This window comes from Micromesistius poutassou, assembly GCF_964030765.1.
Source record: "Micromesistius poutassou genome assembly, chromosome: 2".
In the NCBI taxonomy this organism is placed as follows: domain Eukaryota; kingdom Metazoa; phylum Chordata; class Actinopteri; order Gadiformes; family Gadidae; genus Micromesistius; species Micromesistius poutassou.
The window spans coordinates 16,911,861-16,926,150 of record NC_140272.1 but is presented as its reverse complement, the minus strand read 5'-3'; positions in this window follow the sequence as shown (position 1 = coordinate 16,926,150).

Sequence of the window (14,290 nt, the reverse complement as noted above, 5' to 3'; positions counted from 1 at the left end):
GAGAGAGCAGCCCACATGATTCACAATCCTGGATACCCACCAAGGTTATGTCTCAACCACGCAGCGCTTAAGGAGACCACTTAAATGTCAGACCTTTGATCCACCACTGGCATGGCTACAAATAATGTCTCCCTGGCTATGTTTATTTGTCTGTTTGTGTCTCTTTCCTGCTGCACGATGGGACTGCTCTCTCCCGTCAGTGTGGTGAGGAACCCAGACAGAGTCGAGTGCTCCCTCACGCCCTGCGTCTTAGACTCTCTCTTTTTTATCTGGCCCTCCACAGAGGTCTTCCAACAAACCTGAAGGGCTTCTGGAGTCAAAACCTCTGGGGTGTCTAGGATGCACAATCCTCCTCGAGAGAAGAGAAGAGGGGGGCCAGAGAGATAGAGAAAGAGAGAGGCAGCGAGAGGGGGGAGAGAGGGAAAATCCTTAGGCCAAAATGAGGGAATTCCACAAATTACTTTGTCACAAAGTAATCCTGTTACTATTGCAAAGAAACGGTGTAAACATGGAAATAAACTTGAAATGTGGATGTAGCTTACATGCTCTGACTCTGTTCTGTTGAGATATACAGCAATGATGCCTGCTTTATGTTTCCCACTAAGGTGGTGCCTTAAAACTGTATGTGGTTACAGGGACATATAAAAGCATTTTGATTTGTTTTAAAACATGTTTCTTCAAGTTCAGTTATTCAAAATGGTTACAAAAATGTTTCAGCAATTTCTTTTTATTCTGTTCAGTAATAATTTCAACGTTGAAACCTAGTATATACTCTATATCATGAAGGTTTGCCTGTCTGTCTGTGTGAATATTATGTGTCTCTTTCACACGTTGTGACCCCCTTAGCACTTGACTTGAATGGCAAGCATATAATCTTGATTGCATCTCGATGGGAGCCGAGGTAACAGCTGGCGGACGGCATGCAAGAAGACACAAAGAAATAGGGGACATTGATTTCTGTGCACCTTTGTTGGTAGATGACCCCTCGTACACAGACACAAGATGGCGCCAGTTGAGTGACTTCCACCCTAGTTTAGAGGCAGGTAAACTGAATCAAGATGATTTTATCCATAATCAATAGTCATTCTCCATTTTATTGATAAATCCGAATGAAAACTGAATACCCTTCAACATTTATTAACAGGCGGGTGCTAAATGCTCTAAAATTACCCAGAACAGGATTCCTATAAATCGTATGCATAACAAATTGTCACAGAGACGGTACTACAAATTAAGGCAGCATGTTAATGTGTTGTTTAGATTGTTGTGAACATGTAATATCATCAACCAGAAATGCCTTAAAGCCATTTACTATTTACACCAATTGGCCTCCAATCAAAAAAGGATGTGTCTACTCTGCTCTCAGTGTGCTTGTGTATGTGTTTCTGTATGCGTCTGTGTGTGTCTGTGTGTGTGTGTGTGTGTATGCATGTGTTTGTGTATGTCTGTGCACACGTGTGTATACGTGTGTTTATGTGGTATGTCTCTGGGTGTGTGCGTGTGTGCGTGTGTGCGTGTGTGTGTGTGTGTGTGTGTGTGTGTGTGTGTGTGTGTGTGTGTGCGGGTGTGTGTTTTTATTCATGTAAGTGTATATGTGGGTGTGTGTGTGTGTGTGCGTGTGAAGGAGGATAGGGGCATTTCTCTCCGTCGCTCTACGTATCTATTTGGTCATCATTAGATGGCCTAATGCAATGTGGCCTATCGCTAAAAAATGCAGGGGTATGTTGATGATACTTAGCCCTGCAGCGATGTTACCGCCCGGGCCCAGTCCCCTCTGCCTCTCTCTCCTCCACAGATAGGGGTAATAAAGACACAAGGAGGATTAGTGATGTGTTGCCTAACGACACAGATGCCAGGGAGCAAGAAGGGCCATGCCCATGGGCTCCACCGCAGCCCATGAGCCATACTTTGTTCTCCCTGCCCCCCCCCCCCCAACCCACTCCACCACCACCACCAACACTATCAATTGGCCTTCCCCAAGGTCCACTCTCTCTTGTGGGAGCTCTGTGGATGTGCGATAGACTCTTGGTGGGTGAATACATGTACGACGCTAAAGAGGCAGGGAGAGACGCAGACAGATAATCCAAGGCTTAAGCAGCCAGCAACACACTAACTTCCCCCCCACCACCACCACCCTCAAACAAGGGAGTAAATGAGAAAACTGTTTAATTTAATTCTACGACCAACTTACACAGTGTAAGTATCCAAAGACAGTTTTTGAGTACACTCAGGGCCAAGTGTCTCAAGTTTCTGACAATACGTATCTTGGTTTTGACCAAGAAATTCACAAGCACACGACGGTCCGATGTAAGTGTTTTGAAAAGTGTTTGCGCGCCACATGCTCCATTCTGCGTAACACCTGGTGCAAGAGTTTGCAAAGATTTAGTTTTCATCGGTTTATTACACGTAACATATGCTGCATTACATCACAACCTTTATGGTGTTCTTCCTTTTTAACCGATGTTCTCAGCACCCGGCCCCTCACCCCGCCCCCACCCCCCCCGCCCCCCGATCTAAAAACCATGTCATTCTACAAGTCTGCAGAACAGCGGGGAAGGAGCGCTCGTACGTGTTGTCAGATTGGATAGCAGTGCTACATGTGAGATAACAGAGGAGGCTGTAGGTGCAGGGGCCAGCCGGGACAGTATAGGGAGGACGGTGGGATTTGATGGAGAGCCGTGTACAGGACAGGACAGGTGAACCAAACAGCTGCCCCCCCACCCCCCCCCCCACCCATCTCACCCCCACCTCACCCCCACCACCTTTCTCTTCTTCAAGAAGAAAGAAAAAATAGACACTGGCATGACAGATCGGACCGCGGCTCCCACACACACAACAAGCCTCCGTTGTTCACACGGTAGCTGTCTCAAGCCACGTTACGCACGTCTCCTGGATGGCCCCCATTTTGCTGTGGTTGTTGGGTAATGTAATTTACTCTGGAGGAGAGACCCCCACACTATGCACACATATGGGGGCTGTTAATGCTCCTCTCTCTGCCCATCAGCCACAGCCTGGTGGGACGCCTGGTGCGTTCCAGCCTGTCTTGTGTTTTGGATGCTCTTCTCCCCCTCCTCCCACCCACTCTGCCTTTCCACCTCCGTCACGCCAGCCGCCGTGCACACATCAGCGTGCACCGCCACGCAGAAGAAAGGCCACGTTCTGTTAATACTTGGCTAAGTTTACATGTCCATTCACACTTGATTATGTGTGTGTGTGTGTGTGTGTGTGTGTGTGTGTGTGTGTGTGTGTGTCAGGGGGAGGCTTGGTTAGCTGAATGATTTCAGTCTGGAAGAATGGAGGTAAGGAGATGAGCAGCATAACTATTCCTATTCCATAAGAGGAAGCACAATGGAAATGGGATATTCGACAGGCCATTTTTCATTGTGTTATAGTGTTGGTGAAAATTAAAGAGATGAAAGACCCAGCTCTGAATGTTTCTTTCCAGCATTACAACATCACCTATCAGGGCAGCATACATATCACATGTCAAGTCAAGACAAATTACTACTTGTGTAGCCCTTAAACACAGTTACAGTCTCAAATAGGTTCACAGGCCCACATTATACGACAGCCCCTAACACGAAGACTAACATGTTAGTCTTCAGCCTTTTCATAACAGACACTTAAGCATATGCTAACCCTAGAAGAAACATCCCAGTTAGGGTTGTTTCCTCTAGGGTTAGCATATGTTCAAGTGTCCGTTATTATGTGCAATGTGTTTGTACCACGGAATACAACAGGGATATTGAATTTGTCCTTCAAAGAAAATCCATTAAGTTTCCTTCAGTTATTGTAGCCGAATGGTTCCCTGAAAAATGCATGTTTTTTTTAGAACTTGATATCAGAAAGTGATTGTGGAACAGTTTTCCTCCTCAGAGTATTAGGAAAGTAAAAGGCGTGTAGGAGTCGGCCTACCCTATTTTTACCGGCATAAACCTTTATAGATGAATGTTGTTTGCCAGGATCTCCTCGGCATATGGTGCAGGTGCACCATATGCCTCCAAGTCTGAAATTAACCGGATTTCTCCCGCCCAATCCTTGCGTTTTTATATTTATCCATACTGCTTTATCTGAGCTTATGTCTGAAACGGCCCCAAACAAATTTCCTTATAAACTTATTGGAGCTGGAATGAAACACGTTTTCACGAAACGATCACTTACTTGTTGTTGTCAGTGAGGTTTTTTTTTTGAGCTCGGAGTAAACATTTTGCCGGTTGTATCTCATCGCATGCTAGGCAATGCCAATTACGTCTTATTTTATGTATTATAATTTTTTTCAAATATTTTTGAATACTTTTGATTTCCACTGGAGAAAAGGAGAAAGTGATACACTCCTGTGATTGGAAATGTTCAATGCACTTCTGGAAGAAGCGGTTGCCACTGTCTTGTGCAGATAAGGTTGCAAATGTGAGATCTGTCCTGCTGGAATGGCCCGCTGACAAACAGCAGCGTCTCGCGGACACAGTGGGAGAAGGGCGGGCTCAGATGGGAGTCTTTGAGGGGCACAGCCTTTTTAATATCTGCGCCGCTGTAACATCAGTAAAGGTGACATTTCGGCAGCGCCATCAAGATCCAACGGTGGCAACGCCGCTTCGACAATCAATTATCCATGCATAACATCTCAGCAGTGTGTGGGACATGAATCAGTCCGAGACCATGCCTCTCCTCCTCTGCCTTGATTCCCAAGGAAAGAGAGGACCTTTCATTTGACCCTTAAGAAAGAAAAACCCGCTCTGAGGGACAATAATGGAAGGGAAAAAGGGGGTAAACTTGTCAAAAACGAATAAATCAGAGTTGATACTTATTTGAATTATCTTGGGAAGAGCTCTGCTTGGTTCGTTTCCAGACAGAATTATAATACACCTCGCACAATAAAATGAGCAGAATGCATATTTTTCTGCAGTAGTGGGACTTTTTGCCATATTTCTATGGCCAAATAATATGTTACTCACATCAGTTGCTTGGGCCAGTTACGTTTTTATGATACCAACATAATAATTTATATCCAGACTTAAAACATCTTATCTTTTTATATTTCCTGAATCAGTCATGACATTAATACCCTGGTTAGGTTTCATAATAGTTGCTTTATATTATACAACACAAGCCAGCAACATGAGTTTATTCAATTTAAATAGACTTTAAATAGACATGAGGTGATGAAGTGTAGTGTGGAAGAGTTGCATTTCCAGTACATTCTCCCTATTAAAGTCATAGCACACCGTCCCTCCGCTGAGTTTGAGCCCTTTCTTTTATTAAGAGTTTTCCGCCAACATGTGTGCTGTGCATGTAGAATGCAATGGTGATGAAACCATCAGCCTCATATCAGATCATAATTAGGTTTTACATAATGAGCATATGGGATGTGATTAAATCACTGCTGAATGATTTGGAGGGGATTTCCTTACTGGGGTCGGGGATTGTCAAGCCAAACACAAGAGAAGTCTCTGACGCCCAATCTCATTTCAATGCAGCATCCTGCTCCTCCTGAACCCAGAAGCCTTCTTCAGCTCTTGACAAAACAGCAGCATTTCCCCCCACTCTCCTTCATTTCCATGTGTATGTTATCACTTGGCTGTCAGCGTCTGGATTGGCCTGTAGTTCTCAGGATGAAAGGCAGAGATAGATCCTGTTGAGTGAATAATCTTTCCAGTTTACAGAAGAAGAGTGGATGTCAACTTGACAGAGTGCGAGCAGCACGAGGCTTTCGGGATTGGCGGGGCAATCCCATCGTCTCTTTAGGTGGAGACGTGTGAATGTGAAATCAATGGTACATCCATAGTGCGGTTTGTTTGCCGGACCCAGGGCTCGCTTTGTGATGAGAATAAGAGTCATGAATCTTCACCTCGGGGATTGAGGACAAAAAGGGAACTATTGACATTGGATTAAACTATGACAACCGCGATTTCTGAATAATTTGTTGAAAGGAACATTTTGTACAAACAAAATCTATTGATCGAAACAAGCCAATAGAGAGGGACGTTTAGAGTCCGCACACGCCTAAACTCCAATAAAACAACAAACTCTACTCTGCTGTTAGTTAAGTATTAACAAGGCAATGATTGCTTTAATAAACTTGTTCTCCCTTGTTATTGGATTCAAAGCTCTCCAAAACATACAGGTGGGCTTATGTGCATCTGAGAATGGATGGTTCCTACTTCTCCACCCTTAGAGCCAGTGATCTACTCATATATCTTACACACACTCATCATCTATGTGCAATGGCACCCTGATAACAGGAGTGTGTGTGTGTGTGTGTGTGTGTGTGTGTGTGTGTGTGTGTGTGTGTGTGTGTGTGTGTGTGTGTGTGTGCACAAAGGCACACGGGGCTTGTGTGTACACAAGGGCGCACAGGGCTTGTGTGCCATGCAGTGTATTTGATATGCAAAGACGTGGTGTGTTATGGCTCTACGCTCCCCGCTAAAGTATTTTATCGCTCACATAACCTAAAGTGGCAGCAGCAGCAGTCGCATCAGGACAGGCTCCAAGAGAGGGGTGTCTCTCTCTCGCTCTCTCTCTCTCTCTCTCTCTCTCTCAGTAATGCATAATGCACTTAACTCCTCTAGCCTGTTGATTGTCTACATTACCCTGAATCGAACAAGAGGCATAAGGAAATATAAATGTGCCAGTTTTTTATCGTGTCTAAACACCGTCTATACAGGGGTCTTTCATTGCATTCCCCACTCATTCCCATCACTGTCTGCAGCACGCGGGAATGAAAGGAGCGCGGCTTCAGACAGCCTCAATAAACACGCTGGGAGAATAGCGGAGGAGAGAAAGGGAGGGGGCGTAATTATGTATGAGGAAGTGCACGTATCCGAATGATGTCTGGCCAAACGCCAGGAACCAGAAATGGCACCAAGGCGTCTTTGGAAGTGACGAGACTGACGAGCTCTGGGCCCCCGGACCATGCCTGCCTTGTCATACCTCTGGAGGTTTGACGGTAGCCCCGCGGCCTCCCTATGTGTCCCTGCGGCCCACCACGGAACATGGTGCTGTCTTTACAGCCCACTGCTCTGGGCCGGGGGGCTGGTTCTTAATATGCTCTGTGGAAGCAAAGGCCTCCAGGTAGCAGGACCAGAGACTGGGAGACTGAGAGAGTGAGGGTGTGCTGGGTGGGGTGCTGGCTGAGTGGGGATGTGTTGTGTTTGAGTTAAATGTTTTTTATTAGGATAGATGGGGCCCTAAGCCCCTTAACTGAGATTGGGCCTTCTCTCCCAGACAGGGGCCCCCTTTCCCGTCCACCCCCCCCCCCCCCCCCCCCACACCACACAGCCTACGGGGGCCCTACAGGTAAATCAAAACATAGGCCCCTCACAGAAATGCATACACAAAATGGCATATTCTCCTCTTTAAGTGGGCTCAGCTTTCTTCCTGTCCAAAAGAACCCTGTATGATGGAATTCTGCAATTTCCTTCATCATTTCCATCAAGCCTGTTTCTCGATTGTTAAACCCCTAATTATTTTCTCTGAAAACAAACTGCAACGTAAACGGCATGATTGGCAGGGAGAATGTATATGTGTGTCTTTGTGTGTGCGTGTGCGTGCGTGCGTGCGTGCGTGCGTGCGTGCGTGTGTGTGTGTGTGTGCGTGTGTGTGCGTGTTAGTCCATATAGTTCAGGAGGGCTTTAGGGTCTGTGATTGGGCTGGACCTTTACACACACATACACATACACACACTACTGAGGGGGAAGGCTGGTATATAACACCCGCAGAAAAAAAAGTATAACGCTATGTGATACATTGCGTGCATGTGAATGTCGATTTGGAGACATTAAATAATGTCCATATATGGAAAACTGGAATAGGCAAACTTGCACAGACGACGACACGACCCACTGTACACCATCCACTCATCAATTCCCTCTTATTATCTCCAGAAGAAGCGAGGTTCATGGAGATTTATGAAACACACAAAAAATATTTATGCTTCCATCTGTCACACCATCACTCTGAACCGTGCCTTGATCAGGGAGGAAGACGAGGACGCTTTGGCACTGGGCACAGAGCATAACGCAAATAAAGAATAGAACTCGAGATGGATGAGAATAAAACGGAGGGAAGGAGGAACGGGGGCGGGGGCTTGGGGTTGAAAGCTCCAGCTGTCGGGCCATCAAACCTTGGGAAAGTCGGTTGCTGCTTTCAACGTAGACTGGTTCACCTCCCGTGTATGTTGGCCCGACATATAAGCCTGCTTTAAACCTCTGGGAACAGGTGGCGGGGATAGTTTGCCAAGAAGGTGAGGCTAGCCCATGTCTTTCCTCATTGGTAAGGATGAAGGATGTCCCAAGTGATATGATGAATAAGTTTTTTCATTGTCACCCACAGTTTTTACCCCATATGTCTTTGTCTAGGCTTTCTGCTTTAAAAGTATGGCTGGTACCAGTAGACATTTTGAGTACCATATATCAAACATAAGAGTCAATATAACCGTCCACAACATTTAAATTCCAACCGCATACAAACTGTGCTGCAGTGCTGGCTGCATAGTATACGCTGCCTGTGTTCACAATGACTCCTCTGTTTGTGTTATGCTTTATTGAAGAACACAATCACCCTAGCCCCTCCATCTTTCTCCATCCATAACCTCTGAAAATGAGACTTTATGTTTCATACCAACGCCATCTTGGTCACACCAATAATCCCGCAAATGAAATCGATTTCCCCTCCTGCTCTTCCAATTCTGATCACAGCTGGGTTCCACATATGGAGCATTAATGGGGTGGGGCACCCTCAGCCTGATCTAAAGCTGGAGAATTCTGGGCACACCGCAACATCAAATCCCACTGTAATTACCTTCATGCAAACACGGGGGCCTCCTCCAACACAATATGGGTTTGGATAAATGGGATTTGTGTGCATTGTTCTTGATACTTGAATTGATCTTGAAAATTTGTTTGGCTCCATCTCCCCCAACGTGCTGCAACGGATATCGCAGCACGTTGTGTATGCATCATACAAATGTCTGGTTTGCTCGTGTGAGGTTTTATTTGGCATGGTGGCCAGTGTAGTGTAGAGTCTATCTTTTTTTGCAATCAACTATCAATTTTGGGGGCATCTTAACTATCTAAGTTAATTAAGCAATTTATTTAAGTATCATAATTATCCTCATCATCATCATTATCTTCACATAAAATATTAATTGATGAAACCAATTTATATACATTAGAGATGGGTTCATTCTTTACCAAATGTCCCCCTTCAATTAGCTTTCACATGTATAGTGCAGCTCAATTGAAGCACAGTAAATAAAATGCTATTTTGTCACTTGATTATGCTAAGTGTCATACAGCTACTAAGTGAATGGCCTCCGGCTGAGCATCGCTTTATATGTTTATACGTGGAGAGGGACTGATATCCACGAGCCATCCTCCTGGGTTTCAGACGAGACCGAAATCACTTCACGCACAGCGCACACCAACCTCCCCTCACCAGCAGGTGGGGGTGGTTATGCATCACGCAACACAGGTTGGAACATCTTAAATATCCAACTATAGGCCTATCTTGCAATGCTCACAAAATGTTTGCATTTGTGGGACCCCAATGATGATTTAAGAAACATTTTAACTATGATTCGAAAGTGTGAATTATAACCCATATCGGAGTAAAATAGATGCCAACAAAGTCAGACTAACAATTATAAATTATTATAATTCAACACATCTCTATTATAGCCTACATAACACTGTTTGTGTGTTGCGTGTGTGTATTTGTGTGTGGCTTGTGTGTGTCCCATGCGCGATTGTGAACATCTAGGCTCAATTTGCACACATAGATGTGTGTGAGTAAGTTGCAAGAGTCTCTTCCGTGCCCTCTCGTGACTGAGGGGCCGTCCATCTGCTCTGGGGTCTCAGGTGTGCATGTCATCTCCCCACGTGCCCCTGGGAACTTTCCGCAGATATGCCAGTCAGACTGGACTGAACTGCTCTTGTAAATTACTCACTAAACAGCCCTGCCCTGGATTCTGCATTCGGGGGAAAATCAATTATTTGACCCCCCCTTTACATTTCACAGTCTATTTTCAGCATGCTGGGGCCAATTACACCCCAGCAAAAAGGACCACTCTTTATGTCATTCCCACGATGACCTCGATCTTGCCGCTCCACACGGAGCACTGTTAAAGCGCATCGGCTACAAGCACTTGTGCCACGAAGGAGCGTACTAATGCAACGGTTACTCACACTTTAGCCACACCGAGCACACCGATACAACAGCCCGACAGGCATCGCCGCGGCCACCCGCAACCGCCTGCTGCACCCGTCCGTGGCTCCACTGGAAGGCGAGGGCGCGCGGGCGATCATCCCGCCGTGTCCAGTAACGCTCTGAGCGCCGAGCTCTCTGACGGGTTGACAGCCCTAATGAAAGCTGATTACCAGGAGGCATCTATTAATTTGTCCTTAATCACGACAAAGAGAGTCTGTTGCTAACAGCTGTGAAATGGCAGCCGCCGCGCGGAAATGAGGCTCAGGGAAAAGGCCGGGGACGAGGGGTTAGCGCCCGTGCTGTCATTAGTCGCCCGCCATTGTGCATGCCCGCCCAGAGCTTAGCTACAGGTAACTCAATAAGCTAACACAGATAGCACTCTGCCCTGCTCTTTGTCAAGCCGTGTTGCTCTGGATCCCGGGGTGGCCGGTCGAAGAATAGGAGGATATTGGTTTGCATGCCTTGAGCAGCAGTTGTTGTTATGTAGGTGAGACGCGGACTGTTACAGGTTTAAGCCCTCTTCCTTTATCTGGTGAGAGGGGGGGATTGGTCATGGGATCTCTCTTAAATGGCTGCCAAGAGCAAGGCAATCACAGCACAGGTTATTAAATAAGAAGTCTTTAGGGACGGAAAGCCAAGTGCGACAGTGACAAATGCCAAATTCAATGACAAAACAATGTAACAATTAAAATGGAAATGGTGTGTAGCCATGGAAAGGAACAACGAAGATGTTCTAATCAAAACACATGAAGTTTCCTCTATTTTCATTATATGAATGTGATTCAGCCTACTGTAGGTCCTCAACCATGCTATAAGATTACAATATAGCCATCAAAGTATTTGCATCGGAATCAAATCCAAGCCATCATGTGTCCAAAGGAGAAATGCACACAGACATACGTGTATCAATCACACAGTTGGCCTTCATAACGTAGCTGGTAGATTGACAGCAGACCTTTCAGGGTGAGGGGGCCCCATATAAGTCTAAATTAACTGCCTGGCTAAAGAGACTAATGTGGCTTTATAGGACTCTGGGGAAACCCGGAGTGGAGGAAGGCAGTGTTGTGGTGGTCACTAGCTCTGTAATTTGTATCACAGTGTGTCTAACCCTGGCAACAATTTAGGACTTCACTAAATTCCCCCCAGAAATTCTGCCTTGTAAATAAGTACTTTAGTAGGTACTTACCTTACGTATACTCATCTCATCACCACACACACACACACACACACACACACACACACACACACACACACACACACAGGTAAACATCAGTAATTGTCTGCCTGCCTCACCTAAGATCCAAAATAAATGGATTTAAGGAAAGAAAGTTATCATTCTTTATTTTCCAAAATAAGTTTTAAAAAGATAAACTAATAATCACTTATTTGTGTTCCTATATTCCATAAACAGGAACAGTGCTCGTGTTTTAAATAGCCCTCAAAGTATCACACGGCTATTGAATGTGAAAATGCAATGCCCTTTAAAGTGAACCTTAAAACCGCTTTAACTGCACAGGCCCCTGACGTGGACCTAAAAACAGAACATGTCATTTAGCGGCGGGTTCAGGGAGCGAGCACGGAGCTCAGGATGTTGTATGACAAACCAGGCAGAACATTTCGCTTTGCTTCATACCAATTAATCGCTCGAAATGGACAGACATGCTAAGCAAACGCAGTCATCCCAGTGTTGGTGCAGGGGCCCTGATGGGGCCCGTCATTTAATTAGGTACTGTGCCCTTAAAGACTCAACAGGTTATTTTCATTCTTTTGTCAGGAACTCCCTCTGCCGGGTTCTTGAGCAAGGCTTACAATGCATTCGACTATAGAGTAGCCATACAACAAACAAGGAAAGATGGTCCAATTTTGAATATTTCAAAATACTTTTGAAGAAATTACTGATGCATAGATGCATCTATAGATGCAACTATATTAAGTATATAAAGCCTAACTGACAATAATATGGTATTTATAAAGGTGATTCGTTTCAGATCAATCGGTATTGCTAAAAATGAAACGATCCAATATGACTATGCCCTATTCTAAAATAATCAGAATAATGAAGCGACGATTCCAGACGTGCTATTCCTAATGAGCGGTCAGATCTGAATCGTTAAGGACAATAAGACTCGAGCGATGGAATGCTGCATCTCCAGTATCGCTCCATTTCTTTTGATGGGTATGTGGTGCACGTTGTCAATGTTCCCTCGGAGGAGGGTGGGGTGGGGCGGGGGCAATGTGTTTGTGTGGGTGAGGGGGGGCGGGGGCGGTCGACAGCCAGCCAGCTGCCCCCATGCTGCGACCGCAAGCGACGACGCCTCTGCTCATCACCAAGAAGAGCCCCCCCGTTCTCCCCTGCTAAGTTCGCAAAGAGCAATTTTCAGCTAATATGGAGGGCTCAGAGGGCGTAGTAGGACATAATGGCTACGGGATTGTAAATATTGGTTTTGGATGGGAGACACAATTGGAGGGCGGGCGGGGAGAAATTTCCATAGAGTATGCGCCCGCGCCACTGGAGGCCCCGGGTTGCGGCGGAATAGATTTTCCATTCTAGTGTGTCACATTAGATTTTCGGAGGTGCTCGGTGGCAGGTACATGTCATTAGTAACACTTTAGCGCGGTAATGAAGCTTTTTATTTATCCACCGCGCCTCATGAATGAATAAGGAGCTGCTCTCCAGCTGTGCCTTACCGTGTGAGAGAGAGGGAGAGAGAGAGAGAGAGAGAGAGAGAGAGAGAGAGAGAGAGAGAGAGAGAGAGTTAGAGAGAGAGGGGGGGAGAGTTAGCGGTAGAGAGATAGTGAGAGGGACAGAAGGAGAGCAAGTGAGGGAGAGAGAGGAAGGGAGAGAGAGAGGGAGGGAGGGAGAGAGAGACCTGGAGCTGGAGTATTATAGAGGGAAACAGGGACACAGTGCCCTGGGGAATGCTGAGGAGGGTTAAACAATCATTACTGTGCTAGAGTGCACACACACTCACGCACACGCACTCACACATGAACATGCACATGCACACGCACACTCATACACATACATACAAGTGCACAGACAACATGCAAATGAGTTACAAGGTACACACAAGCTCTCTCTCACACACACACACACACACACACACACACACACACACACACACACACACACACACACACACACACAGACACACATACACACTCAAACACACACACGCACATTTTACAAACACACTGCGCCACCTCTGCTCCCTTGGGTCCTGATCTGACACTCTATTTACACACACATTTACACAGTCTACTCCCCCCCTTTATAAAGCTGACAGGTACTTAAGCGGCACTTTACTCCAAGGAACGAAAGCCCGCGGCAGTGTAGCCAGACTGTCCATTCATCGCCATCCTTGCCCCCATTTTCATTCAATAATGGCCTTGTCAAAACTGCAGTTGTAACATATGGCTGGAACCCGCGTAGACCCGCTGCTGTGTGTGAGGCCAAACAGCGAGGTACAATTTACAAGAGAGAGAGAGAGACAAAAAAAGGGTTTAAAGGTATCCTTATAAAGGAGAATTCCACAGCCCACTACAGAATACAATGCAATACAACTCCGGCTAAGACGTTTTAGCTTTTATACATTTTTATGTCGTGTTCTATTCCTTATTTTCTAATTCCTTTCCATCCCAGAAAGTCCCACCCTATTCCAGCCAGGAAATGAATGAGTTAGTTTCATGTTCACTAGCAGCCTGCCACTGGTACCTAGCTGGCCGTATATTCGTCTGGGACTTAACCATTTTACAGGTGGCAAACCTCAATCACTGCAGCCTTGTGTGTGTGTGTGTATGTGTGTGTGTGTGTGTGTGTGTGTGTGTGTGTGTGTGTGTGTGTGTGTGTGTGTGTGTGTGTGTGTGTGTGTGTGTGTGTGTGTGTGTGTGTGTGTGTGTGGGTGTGTTTTTTCAGAAGTCCAACTCAACTGGGTGCAGTCAAGCGACCAGAGGGGCTATTGGCTGGCGTGGTCAGAGTCCCGTGTCACCTCCAGCGTCCTCCTCCTCGCTATTCATTTCCCTTTCATCTTGAGTGTGAAATCGGTGCCGGTGAAGCGCTGACCCCAGCATTAAGAGGTCAACTATT